This window comes from Castor canadensis, chromosome 9, assembly GCF_047511655.1.
Source record: "Castor canadensis chromosome 9, mCasCan1.hap1v2, whole genome shotgun sequence".
NCBI lineage: Eukaryota > Metazoa > Chordata > Mammalia > Rodentia > Castoridae > Castor > Castor canadensis.
The window spans coordinates 45,031,049-45,045,911 of record NC_133394.1 but is presented as its reverse complement, the minus strand read 5'-3'; the positions used below and the strand labels follow the sequence as shown (position 1 = coordinate 45,045,911).

The 14,863-nt window shown below is 38.1% G+C and overlaps 1 protein-coding gene across 11 annotated transcripts in view; it reads right to left on the bottom strand.

The window, feature by feature from the left end:
- Alpk1 (alpha kinase 1) overlaps nucleotides 1-14,863 on the bottom strand; it is a 123,886-nt gene that overhangs the window by 86,040 nt on the left and 22,983 nt on the right. For 6 of the 11 annotated variants that reach the window (XM_074041549.1, XM_020184410.2, XM_074041553.1 and 3 more), the window contains exon 2: nucleotides 4,002-4,100. The exons of 3 other annotated variants lie outside the window; for them this stretch is intronic. The gene's annotated coding sequence lies outside the window, so the exon portion shown is untranslated. Of the gene's footprint in view, nucleotides 1-4,001; nucleotides 4,101-8,018; nucleotides 8,087-14,863 lie in introns of all 11 variants that reach the window. 2 more of the 11 variants (XM_074041548.1, XM_074041550.1) reach the window with 1 other exon arrangement.

Sequence of the window (14,863 nt, the reverse complement as noted above, 5' to 3'; positions counted from 1 at the left end):
CAGATACTGGCCAGGCATCAGTCCAGCTGGGTGCCTCTTTCCAGGCCTGGGCCACTGAAAAAGTTACTTAATGCATCACTTCCACAGGAGTTTCAAGTTCTCTCTCACATTTTTCCCTGCTTAACTGTTCAGTATCAACTTCTTCTCCCACTTCCAATTTAAACAGGTAAGAAAAGTAGAGCATTGGGTATACTCACAATTATTTAAGATAATTCACTCAAAAATGGCTTTCATAGAAAAAAAAACTCTGAATATACTTAAGATTAAAAATGATGTGAAATAGTTTATTAAAGTGATTTAAAATGCACACACTTTAACTGGTATCCAAATTGAGTATATATTCAAATGTGTGTTACCACTGGACATTTATGAAAACTAATCAAACAAAACTTCATGAATCCTCCAAAGGAAAAAAGATATTTGATCACAATGTCCAAAAGCATTATGAATTATTAGTAAAAAGTAAAATTTTTAATCAAGCTGCTTAGAAATTCCCATAGCACTCAAAAACCATCCAGTTGTCATTTCCAAACTTAAGGATGTAGCCAAAACTATATTCAGATGCAAATTCATAGCTTTTAATCTAATAGTAATAAAAATGGAGACAGAACTGTGCTTTCATCTCAAAGAAGTAGAACAAGATCAGCAAACTAAACTTCAGAAAAGTCAGAGAATGAATAAACATATTTCCTTTTATTCCTTTCTTTCTTTCTTTTCTTTCTTTTTTTTTTTTTTTTGCAGTACTGAGGTTTGAACTCAGGGCTTCTGACTTGTTAGACAGGTGTTCTACCTCTTGATCACACCTCTAGCCCTTTTTGCTTTGGTTATTTTAGAGTTAGGGTCTGCTCTTTGCCCAGGTTAACCTGGACCACAATTCTATTTTACACTTCCTGCTGTAGCTGGGTAATAGGCATGTGCCACACTGTGCTCAGTTCAGATGGGATCTCGCAAACTTGTTTTCCCCACAATCCTTCTGATCTCAGTCTCCCAACATATTTCTTTAAAAAAATAATGATTTATGAAATAGTCGATAAGTAAAAAAGCTAGTAGTTTGAAAAGGCCAGTAAGGCAGTTGTCAGAAAAAATGTAGCCAGGTGGCTCACACCTGAAATCCTAGCTGTTTAGGAGGCTGAGATCAGGAGGATTGAACTTTAAGCCAGAATGAGCAAATAGTTCACAAGATCCCATCACCAAAATAACCAAAGCAAAATGGATTGGAGGTGTAGCTCAAGAGAGTGAGTGCCTGCTTTGCAAGTGTGAAGCCCTGAGTTCAAACCTCAGTCCCACCAAAAAAAAAAGGAATCCTTTCAGAATGGAAAACACCACTGTGGTCAAGGTTTTAGTAGTATGAGAGATTATTGTATATAAATCCAACCTTAAAATGTGAGAATTTGCATAAAACTGGTTGAAGAAAAAAAATCAAGATCTAATTAAGAATAAGTGGAAATTTTTGTCTATTATTTCTAAGAAAGGTGCTAGTTTCAGATGCTGTCATAGATCACAGTCCAAGGCTGGCCTGGGCAAAAGCACAAGACCCTGTCTGAAGAATAAACTAAAGGAAAAAAGGCTGGGAGTGTGGCTCAAGTGGTAGAGCTCAAGACCTTAAGTTCACACCTCTTCCACCAAAGAATTTGACCTATTTAAGATGGAGGAAAGTATTACTGAGGTCAAAAGAAGAGCCAGCAAGATAATATTCCTGGATTTAAAGTCTTAATATTTTAAAAATATTTAAAATTCCTTAGTATATAATAGTTATATAGGGGATACATTGTGATATTTACATATGTGCTTATAATATGTCCTAGTTAGAATCACCCCTCCATCATTCTCCCTCTTCCCCTTTCTTAGAAAAATTTCATCAGGTTCCATTCTTCTATTTTCATATATGAATTCAAAATACATCTGCCATATTCACCCTCATTCACCCTTTCCCACCCACCTCCCACTGGTACCCATCCCCAGAAAAGACTTATTTTACCCTCCTGCCCTTTTTTTAAAGTGTATGTTGACAGTCAAGGGGTTTCACCTTGGTACTTCAGGCCTGTGTATATCCTGCTTTAATCAAATTAGCCTCCTTTCCCCGTTACTCATTCTCTATCACCATGCTTCCCTAATGATCAACAATTTACAGTACACTGCATTATATTGTAGTCATATATAGATGAGTTGTTTCATTATTTTCTTTCCTCTCCTGCCTACCATAGTCCCCTCAGACAGATTCACTAATACAATTTTGTTCTCTCTCTCAATATGTATATATAATCATATATGTACCTATATATACATTTAAGTTATATGTCTAGCTTCCACATACGAGAAAAACATGCAGCCTTCGTAAAGTCTTAATTTTTTAACAATATCATTTCCTTTAACAAGTTTTAGCAAAGTTTATAAAGTTCTTGAAATCTTTAATATACTTAATAAAAACATCACAGGCTAAGTTCAAAGTTGTCAAATGTTTAGCAGCCAGTTTTCTAGGAAAATAAGAAAAGTATTGGTTAATTTCTGTGGTGTAAATATCCTAGCCAGGACTGGGTACAAACTATCAATGATGATTGAGTTGGAAAGAGATATATAACAACCAACCCTTACACAACACGTCTACCAAACAGGCACAATGAGTGTAAGTAACCTCAAAAACAGACAGTAGAAAATGTCTTTGTTTTTAAGTAATGTAGTTAATTTTATATTTATAAAATTAATCTTTAATGATGGCTGTATTTAACAAATGGTTTATAAAATTCCTGAAGATGAAACAATGGCTTCTCTTGAACCAGTACAAGAACACGCCAGGACACCACTGATAATAATGAAAATTTTCTAATAAAAGAATGAATAGAGGGCTGGCAGAGTGACTTAAGTGATAGAGTGCCTGCCTAGTAAGTGTGAGGCCCTGAGTTCAAACCCCAGTCCCACCAAAAAAAAAAAAAAAAAAAAGACTAGAAAAAGAAAAAAGGCCTTTAAGAAGATTAATATATAGCAGTGAGTTAGTTTTTGTTTCTTTTCAAGTATTATGAATTCTATTACAAAAATGACTCTACTCATAGCTTTACCATTTCCTTAGTGATAAAGTTTGCATAAATATTTGTGATTTTTTTATCCTAAAATTATATTCACTATGGTTAAAAAGACAGAAAATAACAAATGTTGGAAAAGATATGGAGAGACAGAAGCTTCTTTTTTTGTTAATGGAAATATAAAAATGGTACAATCTCTTTGGAAAATAATTCGACAATTTTTTAAAAAGTTAAATAAAATTTTGCCATAAAATTCCACTCCTGGGGACATACCCAAGAGAAATGAAAACATAAATCCACCCAAAGACTTATCCACAAGTGTTCATAGCAGTACTACTTGTAATAGCCAAAAAGTAGAAACAACCCAAATGTCTATCAGCTGATGAATGGCTAAACACAGCATAGACCACCCATACAGTGGAATATTATGCAGCAATAAACAGCATGTTGCCAAAAACAGATGAGAACCAAAACCACGTTAAATGAAAGAAGTTAGACACAAACATATAAATGCAAGTATATTCTGGATTATTTTTCTAAGGAAACTTTAGAAAAGGTAGATCAGCAGAGATAGGCAGTAATTGAGTGGGGAATCAATGAGGGCCACAATGGGAATAAGGATTAACTGTAAGTGAGCATGAGGCATCTTATCTGGGTGATTAAAATGTTCTAAAGCTGGATTTTGATGGTGATTGCACAACTCCGTAAATTTACTGAAAAAACTTTAATTATACATGTAAAAATGAGTAAATTTTGTGATATGTAGATTATATTTCAATACATATGCCAAAAATTGCATCCAGCTAAATTTCATTAATAACTTTTGGTCATTCCCATTTGAAAAAGGATCAAATGAGATTCAAGGAGATTGAGTACCCTGCTTACATAAAGCTTTCTATTTTTTAATAGAGTTCATAACTTCCAAATGCAGTTTCTGCCTGCTTGATTCAACAGCAAGTAACACGGCTCTGAATCTCATCTCACCCCAGTTGGTGAATCTGGTCTGCAATGTCCAGTGCATGGCCTCATTGGTCTCAGCTGGGCTGGCTGATCATGGCTGCTCTTCTGCTGGGGTTGCTGTGCCTGAAATGAACAAGTGGAAACCTAGACTTTTGATTCACTCAGCTATTTACTCATTCATTCATCTAGATGGTCAATAGATATTTATTGAGAACCTCATCTGTGACAGATGCTATTCTAGGAATTAGGATTACAGCAGTAAATGAAGTGCATTTAGAGCAAGCCCATCCAATTTGCAGATATATTATCTATGGTTTTTACCAAGTGTGAATAAAAAAAATAATAAATCAAAATGAATTCCAAAAATAAAAGTTTTTGATTCCTGCACACATATTACACATGCAGCTCAGCTGATACAGAGAAGCTCTCTGTGAGTCCCATGATTAAATCACTGTGTGATCTGCTGAGTGTATCTTTGCCCATGATTGTGTAAAAAATCTAAATCTCAAAAAGCAATGGTGCCTCAAAAGCAAGGTACAAGTAAATGTGCTTAATTGAAGAGATAAAGTGAAAATCTGAGATTTATTACCAGGCCTGCTTATCTTTAGCAGAAGTTGGGTGATATTACAGAAGAAATGAACCAAGCACCTGCAGTACAGCACTGAGCTCTGTGCATCCTGAGCAAGCTTGGTGTTTCCTCAACTGTGGTCTCCTGGGCACCACAAAGAAGAGTCCCAGGGGCCGCTGCAGTAGTCTAGAAAGTTAGACTCAAGTCAAGGGCATGGGTTTGTTTGGTTTTGTGTTTCGTTATTAATTTTCCAGAATGCAAAGCTTCATGAGGATGCATGACAGATGTAAACAATAAGCACTTCTTCATCCTTTCTGATTAGGTAAAGATCTCAAGAGCTCATGGGTGAAGGAGAGATGTCACACTGTGCCCCCTCTGTGAAAGCCCTGCACCTGTCCTCCTTTGAAGGTGTTTGATGAAATCCAGAACCAATTGGTAAAAGCCTTTATACTGGAATGTACTTGAAATTAACTAGGGTGAGCTATCCTTTATCCAAGTGAGCTGGTATATGGAGAGCAAGGTCATTGAAAAGTATGAAATTTTGTATTTTTGCCTCCTGATTGTTATTTTTTTTTTTTTTTGGCAGTACTGGGTTTTCAACTCAGGGCCTTGCCTTGCTACATAGGTGCTCTACAACTTGAGCCATACCCCCATCCCTTTTTTGCTTTAGTTATTTTTCCATGGATTTTGCATTTTTGGCCAGGGCAGTCTTGGACCATGACCCTATTACCTATGCATCTTGCCTAGCTGTGATTTACAGATATGTACCACCACACCTAGCTTGTTTGTTAAGATAAAGACCACACTTATTTTGCCCAGGCTGGCCTTGAACCTTGATAATCCCAATCTCTGCCTCCTTGGTAGCTGAGATTACAAGTGTGAGCCACTGGACCTGCCCCTGATTGTTGTATTATATCCACTAACAGTCTCTCAAGGCAGGCATTCAGAAACCTGCTGTTTGTCTCTGTCCTGCCCAATGGCTTCAAGTAGAATGAGTTTTTCATTTGATCATCTTCCTCCATGGCTACAGCAGCAACTACATATAAGCAACAAGAATTTCACAAAACAAATTTATTTTGAGATTTTTTCCTAGTTCAGCTTCTGGAAGAGTATCATATCCTGAGGAAGTTTATAGTGCAAAGATTTGCTCTAATATTAGAAGAACCTCTGAGTGATCTGGTTTAAGACAAAAAGAAATATTCCTCCTTATCTTTACTTTCCATTATGAGACTTACACCTCTACCAACTTACTATGGTTCCTAGGCCTCCAGAACCAAGCAGACCACTTTCTAAAATGCTATACTTCAAAGTATATATTATCTTATTCAGTATGGGAAGATGCTTGCTACAATAACAATGCTTCATTTGTTGATAATCTGGACTGGAAACGTTGTTTCTCTTCAAGACATTTGTGGTATGCAGCTAAACCAGTATTAGAGGGAAATTCATTCCCTATTCTGATTGATGTACTTGTTACATCAATCAAAGATCAGTTTTACTGTATGCTAAGTTTAAAAATAAATTAAGCTAATATGTGTTGTTTACTATCATTGCCCCCTAAAAAATGTAAAAGAAAGGAAAGCAAAACAGGAAATGGAAAGGGAAAAAGAAGCCAAGAGCCCCAACACCTCACCTCTTGGAGCAGTGGGACTGAAGTGTCAGAATATTAGAAGGAACCTGACAAAGCTATAACCAGAGGAGAGAGACTCCCACACAAACGAATTGTAAAATATTTTTCTAATTTATATCAGCAGAAAGCAGTGGGTTGTATGTGAAAATGAATTCTAAAGTGCTAGATTAATGAGCAATGCTCCTTTTGGTCAAACTTACTAATACTGGTTTATTTACCAGAGAATCCAATTCATTGCATTAGGTCTAATAGGTGGGATTAGTTGTGACAATTTGATCAGTTGGTGGGCTGATTTTTGGACTGTGAGGTGGCCTATGCCAAATGAAGTCAAGAGGCTAGAAAGTCAGTGCAGTGTTGAAGAATAAACAGACACTTGGAGACAGGATATAAGAATGGATTTTTCAGGGCGATCTGTTCACTCAATCCTTTACAATATCCATCCTAATTATTTTTCAGGGATGCTCCTTGTATTAGTGCATGGCAAAATACATTAGTGAGAGGACATCACCATCATTGTAAAGCAAGTTAGAAGCTGTAGTTTATAATCTGGGGGTGGAAGTGAAAGATGCTATAATTTTAAGGTGTTCAGGACAGAAGTCATGAAAGAGCCAGAGATGAAATGGTTATGTAATAACACAGCAGAATCAGCCATCAGAACTATTTAATGGACTTTAATCCATAAAAAGTTAAATACATGGGCAGTCTACTACACTCTCATTTGATCTATATATCATGGACCATATATAATTGAAAACCCTAGTTCTGGCAAGTAGAAGTGTGACTTGAGTGAACACAGTGAGGATTCATAATCTTTTGCTTATTTCCCAGAACCAACTTGGCTCACAGACCCAAAACCCTTGAACAAAAAGGTAGGTGGGACACACTTGAGGAAGTTCCCCGAAAAAAACATCACAAGGCTTCCTCCTAGCATTCTCCAAGGTGATCTGCAGTCATTTTCTAGAGAAATGTAAGGTGGAGAAAGTAAAATATCTAGGTCTATTCAAGATTACTGGAGTTGTCTCTAAGCTACAGTTAACTCTAGGGACTAGAGCACCAGTCCAGCGCAACAGTCAGAGTAAAGACTACAGGGCATTGGTAATATGGTATTCAGGAAACTTCATCTCTTTACCACTTCATAGGATATCAGACACCACCATGTCATTGTGACAAGTCAGTTGATATGATAATAGAAAATAGCAAATACATAAGATGTCTTGGTAAGACACAGGTGACTGAAGATAGGAAATTCCACGGAACTTCAGAAATTTACCAGTTCACGACGTTTATAGGAGTCTTGAGAGCTGTGATGTATTGTGATATCCCTTCAATGTGAAAGACAATGTTTTGAACCTTGTATCTTGTTCCAGGAGGAAGGCAGCACAAACATTTTGTGGTCTCTTAGTAAAATAATACGGGCAAAATATTACATAGCTGTTTCTCTTTCCTACTATTGAATAAATTTTAAAGCTTGTTTTTTTAGGGAGGGCTCAAACAAAAAATATTCTTCCTCCAGTCCAGTTTAAAGAATAAACCACCTTTGCCACTTGACCTTATGATCAGGAAAATCCAGTATATACTTTGTTTATAGTAAACCAGGTTATCATATTGAGCTGATGGAATTCCCAAATAAGCGAATCCATAAAAAAGAAAGAGAGAGAGAGAGATTCCATAGCACGACTCCTAGGATTAAAAGCAAAGGCAAATTTCTTTGGCAAATAACTATTTTCCTGTGGAAACATCTCCCAGTGTTTGTTATTAGGTCCTGGAAGGTCATGGGAAATGAACTGATTGAGCATGATAACCGAACTGCCTGTTTGAATTAGATGACATGTAATTGACCTACTTGGATGTGCGTGGCAGAACTCCGTCTTCCAGTTGTGTGGTGTATACAAGATCAGACTTAAGCAAGTTCTGAAAGCACAAGACAGTTTCATAAGAAAGTAGCTCAAACTCCCATGACCTAATCTTGCTGCAATGATTCCATCTAGAGCCATGTGTGTAGCCTCTTGCTTCTGGCTATGGATGCTATAGACCATTTCCCACAGGACTTAGTGGTCTCACCATAACCCTGGAGCAGCTGGTCACATAGAGAAGAGCCACAGTGTATGAGGACCCAGTTTTGGAGCCAGCTGGAGGCCATTTTATGAGGCAAGTGTACTGACCTATAGAAAATGGTAGAAGCTCTGAATCAATAATCCATAAATGGTGCTGTTTCACCAAAGAACAGATCACATGGGGCCAGGAATGAAGGGGAAGAAGAATCTCTTACACTATTCTTCCATTCCTTGCTGAGAATATTAGATTTAGTGGATTATAAACCTAGCCTTGTAATCAATTGCAAAAACAGGGTCTGTTGCCAGTGTTTATGTTTTCTTGCTTCTTCATCCCTTAGCTCATTTCTTTCTTCCCCTCCCCCTGTCAATTACTATTTTATATGGTGGTAATGACATTTACAGGTATGTAGCTTTTACAATACTGCTACCAAAGATTTTTCTTCTTTCTCTTACTTAACTGTCCAATGCAGTAAATTCTTTCTAGAATTAAGTTCCAAGAGTGAGTCTGCATTTATGGATGAATTTACACACTTCTCTTTACAGGCTGAGAAGAACTGTGCAATCCAGCATGCTTCTCTTTTGCCTTGGTTGTCAGGGAGCTCAGAGCTTCTGGTAAGCCTATTATATTGATTCATTTACCTCAGGTTTCCAGGACATTGTTTTCTTCCTTTCTTCCCAATAGTTTATGATTCAAGTTTTTCATATTAACTTTTCCTCCACTGGTTTATGTACATTTTAATAATTCATGTCACTTCAATACTTTTTAAAATCAGTACCTAAGTAAATACATAAGTAAATAAATAAACCCTGCTTTTAGTGAGACAGTTCATGGCTTCTCTCAGCAGCTCGGCCACACAATAGCCTGCCTTTCAACCAGTGTTCATTGAGTGCTCACGATGGGTACACATGACAGTCCTGTCCTCCATCACTGTGCGTGTCTTTGACTGTCGCTGCCCACTCTACGGGTGACACTTTGGGGTAACATGCTTCTGCTCTTCTTTGGATGCCCATTCTCATCCTGAGTGGGAGTCTTTAAATCCAAATCCACTGCTAGATAACATCTCACAATTTCCAAATTTTTTGACAACTTCTATATTTACAGTATCTTATGTCTACAACTCATGGATTTTAGAAGCTATTGAAAACCAAAGTCGCTTCTTTCTGAGAGCTCGGGCCTTTTCCTGTTTTGAAATGAAAACTTGAGATACATGGGTTTGGGTAAGAGCCATGCCATGAACTCTGGAATGTCTGGAAGAGGCATTCTTCACTGCAATTAGTGAACACGCACTTTAGGTATAAGTCAGGCTCTCGAGAGTTAGATTGGTTAAAGTAAATGGATAGAGTTGAACGCAATTGGCTCATCTTTTCTCTTGTTCTATTCTTCAGGAATAATATTACCAGTATAGGTACAATCTCCCCATAAGTGGCTAACTCATATCCCCTTCTTCTTTTACCACATTGAAATTTCCTCATTTCTTCTTAAAATTCTCTTGTTCTTCCTAAGTGTGTATATTTAGTCTTTCACTCATTCAGTAGCTTTGCATACCCACCACATACCAACCCACTGCTAAGGGTAAACAGATTAATCTGGCAGTTTCTGGGCTCCAGAGGCACACATTTGTGGGGAGTACAATGTATAAATAATGATTATGGCCTTGTGATAAATGACAGGGAAGGCACCATGGAAGCCTAGAGATGTCCCTTCACCTGACCCACAAACTGAGAGGCTCTTTGGGGACAGTGACCCTTCTTTATAATGCAGCAAAAGGTCACCAATCTATCATGTTGGGTGAGTTGCTAGGTTCTTTTACAACTGAAAGGACAAACAAAACCTCTGAGGCCACTGCATGAACAGCCACAGTTTTGGAAACACTAATTTTCCCACAAATCCACAGATATGTCATTGTGACCTGGGTTTGTAAAACTATTTCACCAAAGTAGAATTTTAAGGAAAACTCCCCAGATTTCTCAAGGAGGGTACATAGATTACACAAAAGTGCTAAAGAGCTCCCTCATGAGTCCTGAATGCCCAGTGTGGCTCTCTAGAACTCTCTGTTGGCCAGTGGAATGCTGTCAGTGAAGGATGGTAATTGGTCCCTAAAGGGCTGTCTTCCGGAGTGTGGGGAACAAATACCCAACAGTGGCCATAAGCAAGCAAGGGAGGATGTAATTATTTATCTAGATGAAAAGGTGTAGATACTTCGAACATGTAGGATGAATTCAGGTGATTAAGTAGTGTTGCATATGCATATGTTAAGAGGGTGACATTTCTGTACCTCTCTAGAGAGTTCTGGAAAACTATTTGTTCCCTACTACATACTCCTTTCTCTTGTATCAGTGATGGGAAGCCAGTGAACATGCAGCCAAAATCCTTCTTCCAGAAGCTATGCAGTCTGTCTAGTTCCTTAACCATAGACAGGATTGAGGGTGGACTCACTCCAAAAGACAGATGGGCAATGGTCCCTTCAGAGGATCCTGATGTATCTTGCCCCCCAAAGAATCTTTTTGGCGTGGTGTCATGAAGAGCTTTTATGAGTGTATCAGTTTTACTTAGTCTTTTCTTTGATAAAAACACAAAGCACAGCTTTCTTCTTTTTTTTTGGCGGGGGGGGGGGGGAGGGGGGTCATTGTTTAGAATTCCTGCTATCCAAGTTCGCCATCTACAGGTCACACAGTTTACAAATTGCTTTTAAGATCAGAAAATTGAATGTTTGTGGCAAAGTACACCTGCCTTCTACTCGAAGTTTATATCACTCAATGTCTACTAAAACCACAATTGATGGCTGGTTACTGTATAACTCCTGTCATGTTGTGTGTTTGCCACACTTCTCTTTTACATTTCTGTCCCATTGAGGGATTTATGTTAAAAAGGTAATAGTGAACAGGTATACAAAATATGTTTTAGTGCCATGTTTCTCAGCTTAAAAAAATTCATTCTCCCTTCTGATGAACATAAAAATATCACACTTTTCATCAATCCTTGCATTACAAGAACACAAACGACCTGAATGATATTTGTCATTTACTAAGAACTAAGAACTTAAACTTGAACTTGTCTGATTTGTACTTACGGTGATTTTCTGAAATATTGTTATTCTTATTTTGCAGATAAGATATCTGAGGTTACAAGAGGTTATGTGGCTTAATCAAGATCATAGAGCTAGTTAGTAGATTGCACAATTATGATCTGAGCAAACCCACCTTACTGCCTTCAAGCATTTTCTCATTTTTTAAAACCTAGAATGATTGCCTATAGCTTTTTCAACTATCCCCTCTCCCTCTCTTTGAAGTTTATACATGACCCCTGGTCAGAGGGTGACACCCTATGGCTTTAGTGAGCAGGAAAGAATGACCCTTCTCCTTCATATGCTGCACAATAAATGAATACAGCCAGAAATTACAAAGACATTTCCTGCACCACCAAGTCAGTCCATTAGCATCCCACAAACCCCAGTAAGACTGTGCCCTATAGCTTCTATTCCTGGAGCTTAAGATGGCAGGTGTCTTCTTGACTAGACCTGATCCTCCTGGATCAACGGCACTTGGGTCTGTGTATACAGAGTGGAGAACCAAGGCTCTCTCTGCACAAGAATCATTAAGTTAGGGTTTCTCTCATATTTTCTTGAAGGATTGCCTTTTAAGAAGGCCATAGGCTTTTGCTTTGGGAGATAATTCCTTTATTTTCAATTGAATTTGAGTTTCTACTCTTTTCTCTATCCCCAAAGTGTGAGGTTCAATTAGACAAAGTGGAAACATGCCCACTTCTGGATTTCCATGATTTTTGTACAGGCCACTAAGATTTCTGGTTTATGTGAGGATGCATACATCCCTGGGCACAAGATTTTTAGGATTGATGTTTGGGACACCTAGGTTAAGAAATTCTTAGGCTTTATTTGGTTGTGAAGAATAGAACACATTCAACTAGCTTTAGCACAAATGTGGATTTATCAGATGGACACAGACATATTTCATGGACTAAAAGACAGGAAATCCAGTTTTTTTGAGGGATTAAGCCAGGAAATGGAAAGCCATTTGAAGTCTCGCTCAATTTCTCCCTATGTCTCTTTCTCTATTCCACAGTCTGTTTCATTCATCCCACAAAGACCTGAGTGCCTACCACATGTCATGTGCCATACTAAATGTCCAGAGAACAGAGGTAAACAAACAGGTAAGCTCTGCTTCTTCCCTCTTTGTAAGCACCTTTCTGATAAGATCCACTTGTCATTGTTTTCCATGACCTCCTGATTCAAGCCTTCAACAGAAACTAACTCAGTTACAGCATCCTTAGTTCAAAGATGAAATCTTAAGCCAAACTCATGACTTACTACTTGTAGTGTCAGCTGTCTACCCCTGGCCCAATTAGGAATAGCAAGAAAGAGGCTGTTGTGGTAATAGGGTTGCATAAAACAATCTTGGTTGTCAGGGAAGTATGGAGTAAATTGCATGAAAATGAGTTGATGGTAAGGAGGAAATGACTGATGAAAGAAATAATCATCTCTATTGCAAAGATTTCAGAAAAGGAATGATGAAGCCTTCCATAAACTTGAACAAAGAAGAGGAAAGAGCTTCTGGAAGGCAGGGAAGGCGTCAGGAACTTGCCCTGAGATAGGAATCACACATGCCCATCTGGAGACAGTGGTTTAAGCAGAAGTAGAACTCAACTCAAACACTACTCACTCAAATGCCCTCTCACCTGGCCTTAGAGAAGCATGGCAGAAATTCCTTGTAGGAGCAGAGGGGAGAGTAGGGAGGGAAGAACTCTAAATATCAAATACAAGGCCCTCAAACTCCCTGTGTAGCTATCTTAAACAAACAAAATTTTCATTTTTTTTTTCTTTTACAAAATCAGAGGAGGGCAGAACAGGTCCTGTCTGGGGGTTGGGGGGGAGGTTGGTACCAGTGGAAGGGGAGAAGAGGTGGGGAAAGGGTGTGGAAGGGTGAATACAGTACAAATACTGTGTACACAGGTATGTAAATGGAAAAGTGAGTCCTGTTAAAACTGTTCCAGGAATAGGGGAAGCCTGGGATAAAGGAGAATGGTGGAGTGGATGAATTCCACCAAGTATGACATATTTGATGTATCGTAAGAACTTTTGCAAATGCCACAATGTACCCCCACCCAGCACAATAATAAAAAAAATAAAGAAAATTAAAAAACAAAACAAGGCATTCCTTGGAGAACCTGGAAACTTGCAGTTGCTTACAAACTCAAATGATCGAAGATTGCCTGAAGCTTCTGTGCACCCTGGAGGCGATAGTTTTCAACCTTGAGAGCAGCAGATAGAGAAGAGTGACACCTCAGCAATAGCTCATGAAGATTTGAAGGCATCCAGAAAAGTGGGATGTAGAGGCTAAAAGTTGAAATAATCAGTAACAAAGTTCTGTGTGGCTGAACCCAAGTTTTTCTGGGAGGGATCAAACCTAGGGCTTTGTACATGCTAGGCAAGTACCCTACCACTGAGCTGAATTCCTATCCACATAGCCCAAGTTTTACAGTCATCAGGACTAATGTGACCTGGGGAAGCAGCAGTCATAATGGCCCATGTAATTGCAAAGTCTGCACCAAGTTCTGATCCTTCAACTTGAGTGTCTTAAATTTGCCCCCAAATATCTTACTTCTAATAGTCTGACAATATATTTCAGGTTACCTCCTTCCATTCAAGGGAATCTTGGGAAGATACTGTATTATATTTCAATAAATATATCTATATTTATTACTTATTTACATTTAACTGTAAATTTTTAAGAAAGTATTTAATTCTCTTATCTATCTATTTTTATTTATTTGGACACTGGGATTTGAACATAAGGCCTCACACTTGTTAGTCAGGTGCTCTTACCATTTGAGTCATCCACCAGCCCAAGAAAGCGTTTAATTCTGACCAAAGTTTGTAAGTATGATCTACTTTTGTTTGTTGTTTAACTTATTATTTTTTAGAGGAAAAAAATCATGACTGGTAAAAGCTCCTGAATGGACCATGTATCTGAAGTTTTTGAGAGCTTTTGATGACATTTGGTATGTGACCAAAGGCTACATTAAAAACAACAACAACAAAACACTATAGGCACTGCAATGCTATTTTAATGAGATACATGCATTACCTTAGGTTACTGAAACTTAATAGGTGATAATTTTGCAAAGTGAGTCCCAAACTAACTTCCAAAAGTGCTTAGATACTTTATTTGTTATAAAGCTGGGGTGTCTACAGTGTCTTAGCTCTAGAACTGCTCCCTTCATGGATTCACATTATTTGCCTTTTGTTGTTGTTGTTCAGCAGTTCTCATTCTCCTTATTAATTAATTAATTTGATTTAACAAGTATTTACTGAGCCAGGAGACCTCAGTTCTTACACTCACAGAATGTTTTAGGCTGGGCGATCCACCTTGAACACCTGGGCATCTCTGCAAGTTGTTGTGGGTGTGTCAATAATGTCAGACCCACCTTCTTGCCCTGAACTCTGAGTCATTTGTTAAAATATATTTGCAGCAACGTTTTGGGACGAGATAATATTTCCTTCTGGGGCATCTAGAGTAAGCTTGCTATGAAAGCAGGGGATTCCTTAAACTCAATGATTTTTGGCTATGGCACTCACTGCACAGATATCATCCACTGGGCCACTTGCTCTCTCTGGTG